The 13,231-nt window shown below is 37.8% G+C and overlaps 1 protein-coding gene across 2 annotated transcripts in view; it reads left to right on the forward strand.

Annotated features, from left to right (window-relative positions):
* The window catches only part of LOC136864563 (cyclin-dependent kinase 11B), a 434,451-nt gene that overhangs the window by 308,014 nt on the left and 113,206 nt on the right, over window positions 1-13,231 (forward strand). The gene's annotated exons all lie outside the window — the stretch shown is intronic.

The following is a 13,231-nucleotide window of genomic DNA, read 5'->3' on the forward strand; positions in this document are numbered from 1 at the left end:
CAACAGCAAGGATAGGATAGTACTAATGGGCAATTTCAATGTGAGAGTTGGAAATAGAATGGAAGGATACGAAAGGGTGATTGGTAAATGTGGGGAAGATATGGAAGCTAATAGGAATGGGAACTGTTTGCTTTACTTCTGTGCTAGTATGGGTTTAGCAGTTACAAATAAATTCTTCAATCATAAGGCTATTAACCACTACACATGGGAGAGTAGGGATACCAGATCCATAATAGACTGTATCTTAACCGACTTTGAATTCAGGAAATCTGTTAGGAATGTACAGGTTTACAAGTAATAAATCTCATTGTAGACCGTATTGGACATCAGCTTATGACCATTAAATAAGAATAATAGTTTACACCACCTTTCCAGTACTTATCTTTCCTTATATTTAGTATATAAACATTACAACAGGTGTTGTAAGTTGGGACATGTTTTGCTTAACTGTCGTAAGCATCATCAGCCGAAATAAACCTTAGCTTAAAGTTAGGTCAGGGCCCTGAACCTAGTGTCCTTAAAATATATGGTACCTTAAGATTCAACATTTACATTATAGAAAATCAAATAGGTTTAAAACTAGTGGGAAAAACATAAAATGTTCATCATGGCTGAGAGAAAAACACAGAATGGTGTTGACAGAGGTTAAAAACATGAAGTGCAATACAGAGCTAGTAGTGAAATAATTAAAATCATATAGGATATCATTGCTACCAGTCAGTCAATCAGAATGTTCATACATAAAACTAGTGTGAAAACATATAAGAATGTTCATCATGACTAAGAGAAAAACACACAATCATGTTACCAGAGGTTAAAAACTTAAGGTACAACATAGAGGTGGTTGTGAAGTAATTAAAATCATTGTTACCAGTCAGTTAATAAGAATATAATAATAATAATAATAATAATAATAATAATAATAATAATAATAATAATAATTTCGTGTGGCTATTCCTAGCTGAGTGCAGCCCTTGTAAGGCAGACCCTCCGATGAGGGTGGGCGGCATCTGCCATGTGTAGGTAACTGCGTGTTATTGTGGTGGAGGATAGTGTTATGTGTGGTGTGTGAGTTGCAGGGATGTTGAGGACAGCACAAACACCCAGCCACCGGGCCAATGGAATTAATCAATGAAGGTTAAAATCCCCGACCCGGCCGGGAATCGAACCTGGGACCCTCTGAACCAAGGCCAGTACACTGACCATTCAGCCAACGAGTCGGACAGTTAATAAGAATGTTCGTACATAACAAAAAATTATTATTATATTCTTTTGAATGGAGAAGGTAATTAGAATTGTTAACTAATTAAATCTCATTCATGTATAGACACGTGGGTCGGGTAAGAGAAATCAATTATTGTAGTTAACATGGAGTAGTAACACTTCAAACAGGATTGGTCACGCCTGAAGCTGCTTATAGGTAGAGGCCAGTATTCAGTTCCTTTAAAACAGTGGTTAAAGCCAAAAAGAGGTGTCTTCATTTTTACTGGGAGTTCAAGATCAAAAACGGAGAAAAATAAGATGAAATGTGCGTGAACTGAAGTTTGAAAAATAGAAAAAGGAAAATAGGGTGTTCAAAATGAGAGTCTAAGATCGCTTACCTCTTATGTTGGAAGAGCGTTGACTGGTCACATTAGTCGCTCGAGGGGGTCTGGTAAGTCTGCCCATTGCTACGTGTGTTGTATCGGTGTGCTTGCTTGAGCGGAGAGCAAGTTGGCGCAACAACGAGAGCGCTAGAAGTTGGCGGCGGAGTTGTATTATGGGGTGGGGGTAAGGTGGAATCTGTTATTACGACCGGAGAGATATTTAAAGGTTTATAATTGAAGATTTTTGTGAAATTGTTATGATTTATATTAAAGTTAGTGAGTAACTTGGGAACTTGTTCAATTAACGGGCTTTTGTTCTCAGGGACATCATTAAAATTATTATATATATATAAATCGCTGGGGCCATCAAGGACCACGTTAAGTGTTGTTGCATTTGACACTGAACTTGGCCTTCTTTAGAGCCCAAATTTCCCTCCTTCTTTGTGAGTGGGCCTGCTTACGCTCCTCTGTCCAGGGGGCACCGTGCCTTCTCTTCGGTTGCTTGTCTCGGTTTAGCCCGTTCGTCAATATTTTCTTGCGGAAGAGATTTCTGTTAAGGGCGTCGTCAGCTGAGATATGTAGCATTTGCAGGTCGTCTTTGGTATTTCTAAACCAGGGAATTGTGGTTTTGGGGTTTGAATAAAAAAAGTGAAAGATTCCTTTAGTTAACTTTCTTCCGTCCATTCTTTTCAGATGACCGTAAAATCGTGCCCGTCTTTTTCTGATTGTGTCAGTAATTTTCTCTATTTTGCTGTAGACTTCCTTGTTGGATCTCTTTTGATGGATTCCATTTCTGTACTTTGATCCCAATATTCCTCTCACAATTTTGCATTCTCTTTTCTCCAGTTCTTTGTTGGCATTTAGAGACAGGGTTTCGGCTGCATATAGAACTACTGGCTTCAAAACTGTTTCATAGTGACGTATCTTGGTGTTTTGGGAAAGGCATTTTTTGTTGTAGATTGTGCGGGATGTTTGGTAGGCTATTTCCAGTTTGCGTACTCGCTCCTGAAGTGCTTCTTTGTCCAGTCCAATTTTCATGATGATCTCACCCAGGTATTTGAATTTGTCTACTCGGGTGATGTCCCCGTATTTTGTATGGAGTTTTGGTGGAGCCTCTTTGATGTTAGTCATTACTTCTGTTTTCTCAAACGATATCTGCAAACCAGTTTGTTCGGCAATTTCCTTTAAAATTTCAACTTGAGCTCTAGGGGTTTCTATGTCGTTTGAGAGAACAGCAATATCATCGGCAAATGCTAAGCAGTCTGTTGCGATCCCCTTGGATTTGGTTCCTATTCTCAATGTACTGTAGTTGGTTTCCTGTATTCTCACCTGCCAGGTTCTGATGATCTTTTCAAGAACACAGTTGAAGAGTATCGGGGATAGTCCATCACCTTGTCGGACTCCTGTTTTGATGTCAAAGGAATGTGAGAGACATCCGTAGAACTTCACCTTGGATTTTGTATCGGTCAGGGTGGCTCTAATTAATGCCAGCAGTTTCAAATCAACTCCAAATTCATTTAAGATATTTAGCAGGACTTCCTGGTCAATGGAGTCGTACGCTTTCTTAAAATCCACAAAGACAGACACATACTGCTTGGACCTTAGTGTACAATATCTGATAATCGTTTTGAGATTTTGGATCTGTTCAGCTGTTGAGCGACCTTTTCTGAACCCTCCTTGGTATTCACCTATTTGATGTTCGACTTGAGCTTCCAAATGCTCCAGGATGGCAAGTGATAGAATTTTGTAAGTCACGGGTAGCAAAGATATTCCTCTGTAGTTGTTGATGTTCTTCATGCTGCCTTTTTTGTGTAATGGATGGATCAAAGCTATTTTCCAATCTTCGGGTAGGGTCTCCTTGTTCCAAATTTCTTCTATTTGCTTTTGCAAGATATCAAGTGATTCCTCTGGGACATATTTCCATAGTTCTGCTACTACTGAGTCTTCCCCCAGCGCTTTGTTATTTTTGAGACGGGCAATGTGGCGCTTTATTTCATCTCTGTCGGGTGGTCTGGAATCTGGGTACCTGAGTAAGGGTTCCTTGGTTTCAATGGCGCTTTGCGGTTTAGAGCAATTAAGTAAATTCTTGAAGTAATCTGCCAGAATGCTGCAATTTTCTTCATTTGACGTTGCCAGTGTGCTGTCCTTTCGCTCAAAGCATAGAGATGGTGGTTTATAGCCAGTGAGTTTGCGTTTGAAGGCTCTGTAGTACCCTCTGCTTTCATTTTTCCTAAAGATTTGTTCTATCTTTTCAATGAGAGAATTTTCGTATTTACGTTTCTCAGTTCTGAACACCCTAGCTGCTTGGGCACGTTGGGTTTTGTAGGTTTCCCAATCATTTTCTGATTTCGTAGAGTAGTACTGTTACCACGCATTGAGTCTTTCTTGGAGGACTGATTTGCAGGTACCATTCCACCAGGCATGCTTTTTTGCTTCTCTTGATTTCTGCAACGGCTTTGGCGGCCTCAACAAGGAGACTTTTGGCGTTGTTAAAGTCACAGTCATTTGGTCTAGCCTTCTCCTGGAACTCCTCGACCCTTTGCCAAAGTTTATCATTGTCGAAGCATGTGATCTGTTTGGTTGTCTTCCTTGTGTTTGCGGGAATTGGTTTGAATTTGATAAGAGACATATAATGATCTGAGGCCATATTGATGCCTTTCTTTACCTTGACATTCATAATCTCAGGGCTGTTTCTCCTGGAGATTGCAACATGATCAATTTGGAACTCTCCGAGAGCTTGGACGGGAGAACGCCAAGTCATTTGCTTTCTGGATAGATGGCGAAAGTGGGTCGACATGACCTGCAGGTTGTGATTTTCGCAAATGGACACCAGTCTTTTGCAGTTTGGATTGGTTCTTTTGTGAGCAGGGTAATTTCCTATAACTTTCTTCTACTTCTGTTCACAACCTAGTTGGGCATTGAAGTCACCCAAAAGAAGCTTGACATGGTGTTTGGGGATTTTGTTTAATTTTTTCGTCCAGTAGGTCCCAGAAATTATCAACTTCGTCTGGATCAGACTTGTTCTTATCGTTTGTAGGAACATGTGCGTTAACTAGGGCGTAGGTTTTGTTCGCGCATTTAATTGTGAGTATAGACAATCTGTCATTCACAGGTTCGAAATTTGCAACCGATTTAAGGATCTTGGTTCTAACAGCAAACGCGGTTCCAAGCATCACAGCTCCATTGAGAATTCCTCTTTGCGCTTTGCTCTTGAAAAATCGGTAGCCTTCGGATTCAAAAATCTCTTCATCTGGATACCTTGTTTCCTGTAGGGCCATTATGGATATCTGATTTTAGTGAAGAGCTTTGGTGAGGGTTTTCAGCTTGCCAGTTTGTGTAAGTGAATTTATGTTGAAAGTTGCTAGAAAGGTTTTAGATTTTGGCCTGAGGTTTTGACTCTTCGGGGTACACCGAGACACTCCAACTCGTCTCTTGCATGATGTCGAGTCTCCCCCAGAATCCGAACGAGACCCGTGCGCCGTGGCGTTCACGACGAGGGATTTATCTGAAGATTTACCCCCTGGGGTATGTTTCTTGAAATGTTGTGCCATCATGCTTTTTGACTTGACTTTGCTTTGGACGGGTACCCATCCTTTTACAACTAGGGTTGTTAGCCCTAGAGGTTGCCTCAAGATGTTTTCTGGCTTCTGGTCATTTACCAGTCTTCGCCGTAACCCTGGCAAGGGACCAGTTTTTTTTTTCACGGTGGTATTTTATTTCCCTACTACCCTCTGACTCTGCTGGCGGCAGAGCCAGCGAGCTTCCCCAATTCCAATGGGACGCGCCCGATGGAGGTAACCGGTAAATCCCCACACGGTTAAAATAATAATAATAATAATAATAATAATAATAATAATAATAATAATAATAATAATAATAATAATAATTATAATATAATATATAATATATAATAATATATAATATATAATAATATATAATATAATATATAATATATAATTATAATAATAATAATAATAATAATAATAATAATAATAATAATAATAATAATAATAATAATAATAATAATTATTATTATTATTATTATTATTATTATTATTATTATTATTATTATTATTATTATTATTATTATTAAAATGTTGATAAAAAATGTAAGTATTTTTCAATCCGGTCATTAAGCTGCTTTTATTTAGATATTTAATAATGTAGAAGTCCTGGTCAATTGAAGAATAATTGTGGCAGGAATCCCTCATGTGGTTGCTCATAGCAGAGTATTTTTTATGCTTCAAGGCATTATAATGTTCCAAGTATCTAGTTCTAAAACTAAGGCCAGTTTGTCCGATATAAAAAAATTCACACTGGGGGCATTTAAATCTGTAAATACCAGAGTTCGAAAATTTGTCCTGAGAAGTATTTACTGAGTTGAAATTAAAGAATATGTTCTGATTAGTGTTGTGGGTTCGATCGGCGATTCTGATATTGTGCTTCTTAAACGGGTTAGTAATGCTGTATATTGCCGGGTTAGTGAAGGTGAAGGTGGCAGTGTTTATTCTTTTAGGCTTATCTGGACCTAAATTTGTAGCATTTTTAAATTTTATTTTGATTTTCTTTATGTAAATAAAGGCAGCTTAATGACCAGATTGGAAAATACATTTTTTTTGGATCAACAACTATGAGAGACTTTGTCTCATTACCTAAGATTGATGTCTGCCTGCCCATCAGATGATGTAGATGTTGATTCTCATAGGGAACTGGAAATATTTGTCCCAAATGAGTAAATTTATAATAGCACTATAAATGGTCCATCATTTTACATTATAAATTTTCCAGCTAACTCATTCCTGGTTGCCTGTGTTTCGTCCCAGTGTCTGCTGTCCCTCTCACAACATCGTCGAGGTCTTTTTGTAGTCGCTCACAATTCTGTAACTTATTTACTAATCTATACAGTATATAACATCCTCCACTAATAGCCTTATCTGTGATTCCAGTTCTTTATTCATATAAGAAAACATAAAGGTCCAGAAATACTGTCTTGTGGGATGCTCCATCTTACTCATTATAGGATAACACTTCAGCAACTCTAATTCTCTGAGATGAACCCTATACCTAGAATTTCATGTTCTTCATCCATAACTGTTTCGTAGCTTACAAATTCTTCTTTCACCAGAATAAATATTCCCCTCCTACCGTTCCTACCCTGTCTCAGTGATAAACCCAGAGGTGCCAACTATTACGGATTGTCCGTAATTATTACGGATTTCACCTCACGATTACGGAATTACGGTCAAAAGGAAAATTATTACGGAAAAGCTGACATTATCAGGAAAAAATAATTTTTTACAGAAAAAAGAAAAGAAGGAAAAATGCTACAAAGGATTGAACATTTCTCCTAAATCGTCCTCGTTTCAATGCTTGTGAGTTGGCTACGATACTTATTCGATCGTGACTTCCTTTTGCTACTGATAAAGGTGGAAACACACTACTGTCACTTCACGTGAACCCGCACCGAGCTGAGTCGGCGTGGAGGGGAGGTTGATGATGTCACTGCATGTGGCGTGAAGACAGGAAACACACTGTCCTCGCGTTCACAGATCACAGTATACTTCGTCCGATGGCGAGCTATGATACTACATCCAGTTCTTCGGATTCTGATGATCTTTTAATTGCCTGTGATGTTTCTGTTGCCATGAGTACTGTCTGTCGCAAACGACTGTGTGTGGGTACGTGAAAGTAATATGCGATGTATACCACAACTTAGTAAGGGAGCTAAATGGGCATCCAGAAAAATTTTAGATGTCCTTCAGGCTGAAGAAAGATATAATTCAACTACTTTCATAATCTCATCGAAGAGCAAATTGTTGGCCGAAGTACGTTCTGCATTTGCAGCTGATTCGGAAGAATCCTACACAGGCTTTTCAGATATCAGAAAATTTCAAAAAATTACTTCATCTTACTTGAAGGCTCTGTGCCATGGCAGTTACCAACAGTTCGTCGTGGAAGAATAAATTGAACAAAGAAGAAAATAACTGTGCGGAAGTGAATGGATCATACAATAAATATCTATTCACCGATCTCTAATTCAACAGGATAATTTATATTTGTAATTTGTGTAGTATTTAATTTATTATTATTATTATGTCCAGCTCTGTGGCTAAATGGTTAATTTCGCTGGCACGGGGGCTGGGTGTATGTGTCGTCTTCATCATCATTTCATACTCATCACGGCGCGCAGTTCGCCTATGGGCGTCAAATCGAAAACCTGCACCTGGCAAGCCGAACTTGTCCTCGGACGCTCCCGGCACTAAAAGCCATACGCCATTTCATTTATTATTATTATTATTATTATTATTATTATTATTATTATTATTATTATTATTATTATTATTGGGGTAAAATAATCATAAGTACAACTGTGGACTGCTTTCAACAACTGAATGCCTATTAAAATTAGTACGTGTGATCTTTTAATTCCTTTCCTGTTTTGTATCATGCCTCGTGCCACATTTACTGATTTCTATAGTTAATCGAACCTATGTTATACAGATTCTCATGCACACGCACCAATTCAATTAACATTTCTTCCATATCGCTAAAAGAAACTGCTTCTATTCACACTTCACGTCGCCAGAGATGTGCAAGAGCAGAAAAATGTGTGCGTGAAGAGCGCTGTCACCAGATTCTACGTCACAATGACGTCAGCCGACGCCAACAGCCGTGACACGAGTGCAGTGTGATCACTCTACATTTCATACAGTGTGGAAAAGGCATAGCACATCTTTCTTGACAGGTTTGATTGCGTCACGATACGCGCGAACTCACGTGAAGTGACAGGCGGAAACACATTACTGTCACTCCACGTGAGTTCGCGCGTATCGTGACGCAATCGAACCTGTCAAGAAAGATGTGCTATGCCTTTTCCACACTGTATGAAATGTAGAGTGATCACACTGCACTCATGTCACGGCTGCTGATGTCTGCTGATGTCATTGTGACGTAGAAGCGCTCTTCACGCGGAGCACATTTTTCTGCTCTAGCACATATCTAGCGAGGTGAGGTGCGAATAGAAGCAGTTTCTTTTAGCGATATGGAAGATATGTTAATTGAATTAGAGCGGATGCACAAGAATGTATATGATATAGGTTCGATTAACCATAGAAACCAGCAAATGCGGCACGAGACTTGGGACGAAAGAGGAGAGGAATTAAAGAACACAGGTACTAAATTTAATAGGTGTTCAGTTGTTGAAAACAGTCCACACTTGTACTTAAGATTACCACAATAACAATAATAATAATAATAATAATAATAATAATAATAATAATAATAATAATAATAATAATAATAATAATCATTGAACCGGGAGGTACACCTCAACGCCACGCATTCAAAATAAGTGCCTTAATGAACTCCTCTATCGGTCAAAAGGTGAAATTGATACCACATGAAGTTGGAACTTTAATCAGCTGATGTCACTACTAAAATATTGAGTAATTTTGTTATTGTGTAGTTTCCTAAACTAACTGAATTTCTCCTTGTTTTGTTTTGCTATACATCAAGAAGTTTCGACATTTTTCTACAGATGATACTACCAAAAACTATGATCATGCACTCTGGTTCAAGGTGGAAGAACTTATAACTTAAAGAAGTTTCATATTCCTAGGTTTTCCATAACTGATCTGTGTTCATTTATTTTTGGGTTGGTAATACTTCCTTTTCTTTCCACCAGTTTTGAATCTAGCCAATCACGAATTTTTGTAATTAATTTTCAACAAATCCCGCATTTCTTGTTCACTATGAATCTGCCAATAAAAATTAAGAGGGTGTGTCCTGATTAGTATTGAATGCTCTCGAACCTTCCCTGAGGGTATATAAACTGCGGCTTTTCACGTTTCCTTGTCAGTTGATCATCGTCTTTCTGTGTGTGTGTGTGTTAAGGCAGGAGGCGGGGCCACCTCTTTCTTCGATCAGCAGAACATCTATAAGGTAATGGCCACATAAATTCATTCTTTCTTGCTACCTCCGCAGCTTTATTCGAGGGGAAGGTCCAAATCTCTTATTATGTAACAATACTTTTCTAAAATGTAACTTTTCTTTCGGCTAATGTAAAATCTTCATAAAATCTTTAACTGTAAATCGGGGATAGAGAGTGTGTTACCCTCTCGAGCTCCCCTTCATCTTGCTTTGAGGTGACTACGTTTTGCAACCTTTCTGTAATATGTTAAAGATATTTCCATGCGAGCCACCTCAGTAGTTTGGGAATTTCCCTTGTTTCATCGGCTGAGAGCCCTATAGGTTTTAATATTTCATTATCTGGAGCGCAGTGTTTGCTTCCATTCAGTTTGTGTTCGGGCCGTTTTATTTAACCTGTTCTTTTTTCGCAAAGGCCCTGTAGGTTGGGTACTAGATACCCCTGTATTAAGCAATTTCCATTTGTAATTCGTGCCTCGTGAGGCCAAAGATTGTAATAGTTTGATGTAATATTGCCTTGAGCGGGCTGTAAGAAACTGAGAGCCTGTTAGCTCTTTTCAAGTTTTTGTAATAGTAACGAGTGCCTCTGGAAGGCTAGATATTGCATTTTGGGAGCAAGTACTCTTGAATTAGGGGATTTCTGCCCTTGAGTAAATGATTCCTTGTTTGAATTAAAGTTGTAAACTGGATCCGGTATCTCTGGAATTGTAACCTAGGGGCATGTAGCCCAGAATTGTCAAGGTCTGAATCTTGATTTTTCCAATTTCTGAAATTGTCATTGTACGTGATGTTTCAGTGTTATGAAAAATTGTTAAGTTTGAAGTTCTAAAAGAAATATAACCTTCAGTTCAAATTTTAAATTAATTTTGATAATGTAGATAGACCCATTCACCCCGGCGCTTTCTTTAATCTGTTTCTGCTCCACGGGTAACTCTGTAACAATAATAATAATAATAATGACCACCTGTGTGTGTAGTGGTTAGTGTGTTTAGCTGCCAGATTCGATTCCTGGCTCTGCCACGAAAGTTCCTGCACGTCGATGTCTCCGAAAACCATCAAAAGTAGTTGGTGGGACGTAAAGTAACATTATTATCTATGTACTAAAATGTTTACTAAAAACAGGTTTGTCCCACTTGCCCGTCCATTCTACTGGAGCTATTTGTTTCATTTTTATTTTATTCTCTCTGGAATTACCTGCCATTGAATCATCAGGCATTGATAGGTCTCTAAGTTCAGTCAAATTTGAGTAATCCTAAAATCAAATCACTAAATGACCACTCCAATAATCAAGATAACAAGATGGCGACTAGTGTGTGTGAGTCTGTGATATCTGTAGTAGATAATGGTGTAAGATGCAGTGAAAAATGTGGCAAATGCAGAAGAGTAGTTAAAAATGGGATTCTGTGTCGTAAGTGTGATGAATGGTACCATTTTCGTTGTGCAAATATTGTAAATAGGACTGATATTGAATAAAGTGAGTGGCTGTGTCCCGAGTGTAAACAAAGTGATAGTGAGGCAACAAGAAAGAGAGACTTACGAAACTATAATTAATATTTTAGGAGTGCTACAAGAAGACTTATGCGCTCTGAAACATGAAAATGAAAGCTTAAAGGACAGAATAAAGAAACTGGAAGATAAAGAAGACATTGGAGAAGAAGGATCGCCGTGGACGGAAGTGACGCGTAGCCATTTTAGGCCTAACGTTAAACATATGGGAGAAACTACGTACAACTTAAAACAGGGAAAAAACTCTTTGCAGTGCCAAAATAGATTTCAGTTATTGCAACAAGTTCCAGAAAAAGACACACCAAATTTTCCAAATAATTTTAAATCCAGTGGAGGTAAGCTACAGAAGAAGAAAACCAACCGAAAGTCAAGATCGCCAAAGATTCATCTCTACGCAGACAGTCAAGGGCGGGGTATGGCAGAAGGCATCAAGGATGAGCTGCATAATCCAGAGACTGAGGTTTTAGGACTAATAAAACCAGGTGCCAAAACTGAAGACGTCCTTTCAAGTTGTGATCCTGTGTTAGAGAAGGACAATTATGTGGTGATTGTGAGTGGTACAAATGACATTGCTGCTAATGAAGGTGAGGAACTAATTTCGACTCTCAGTGGTAAGATTTCCAAACTACCTGACTCAAAAGTAATTGTAGTTAATGTGCCACCCAGGTATGACCTTTTAGAGGACTCATGTGTGAACAAAGCTGTACATGATGTAAATATAAAAATCAAGAGATTATGTAAGAGTTTTAGAAATGTCTATGTAGTAGATACTTTAGGTCTTGGCAGGCAAATGTTCACTAGACATGGGTTACATCTAAATGGTAATGGAAAAGCAACTCTCTGTAGACAAATTGCTACAATTATCAACAGAGATTTGCAAACTAATATGTACTTAAGAAAACCCATACCACTAAACTGGCACATACAGGGAAACTTGCCAGAAAACCCAGACCCTTAAATCAAGATCTATGTACAACGATCTGGGTTCCAGGGAAGTTCTCAACTCATGAGTCAAACGTTACCCAATTGCAACAGTCAAGTTTTAGGGAGGAAGGAGGTCTGAGATTGCTCTTGGTAAACTGCCAGAGTGTAGTAAATAAACAATTAAAATTCAGTACATTGATGGAATCTTATGAGACGGATGTGGTGATAGGAGTGGAATCGTGGTTGAGAGAAGGGGTGGGTAATACAGAAGTATTTCCAGAAGGGTATACAGTCTATCGTAGAGACCGAGGAGATAAAAAGGGAGGAGGGGTATTTATTCTGGTGAAGGAAACTTATTGTTCGCATGAATGGTCGTTGTGCTACTTAGGTTCCAAAATGGGTAAAATATAAATATGAAAATAAATTCAATGTTAATTTTAATCTTATACCATTTGTATAGTATTATTGGAAGTAATTTCACATACCGTACTGTATATGAGTTGACTATGTTTGTAAGATATTATAACTAGAATTTTGTAAACAATATAAATTTATTAAGGATGATGTGTGTGTTTAATAGAAAAAATTATTAGCGTAAATTGTATAATATTGTATTCTAGGAAAATTTTCTTCGTCTCCTGTTAATTTAAAATTTAGTGCTTGACAATAATGTATTTTAGTGTACCATTTGCCACCGAGGTAGACACCTTATTTGCAAATAAAGAGATTTTGATTTGATTTGATTTGATTTTGACAAATCGTATTTGTCATCTGTAATCTGCATTTAGGGCTGTCGCCCAGGTCACAGATTTACCTGGCTTTTTCTTAAATATTTTCAAAGAACTTGGAAATTTATCGAAGAAGAATACCTAAATAATACTGTAGGTATTATGTGCTTTGTGTGTGATAAGTTCTGAATCATACATCATTTTAAAGCCAAGTAAAGCTAATATGCCTGAAATGTTAGAGAACTTCAAATAAAAGAAACAAAGTTGGTTGACCATTTGGAGTTTATAAAATAATTGCTTTGTAATACACGTAGGTGACTTGGGTGACAGTGATGGTGAGATAGTTGTCTTTCCAACATCCAACAGATGTCCTTTCATATTAGCATAAAGATAAACATAAAGATAAGAATAAACTTAAGGTTTCTTTCATGTATGAATGTTTTTATTCCTGAAACACATTTCAGGAAGAATGTTGACTTATTTAATGAACAGTTAATGCATTATGTACAATATCTATGAGGAAATATTTTTACTGAGAGAGAATGGAGATTACATTCACTA

Source organism: Anabrus simplex, chromosome 2 (assembly GCF_040414725.1).
Source record: "Anabrus simplex isolate iqAnaSimp1 chromosome 2, ASM4041472v1, whole genome shotgun sequence".
NCBI classification, from domain to species: Eukaryota; Metazoa; Arthropoda; class Insecta; order Orthoptera; family Tettigoniidae; genus Anabrus; species Anabrus simplex.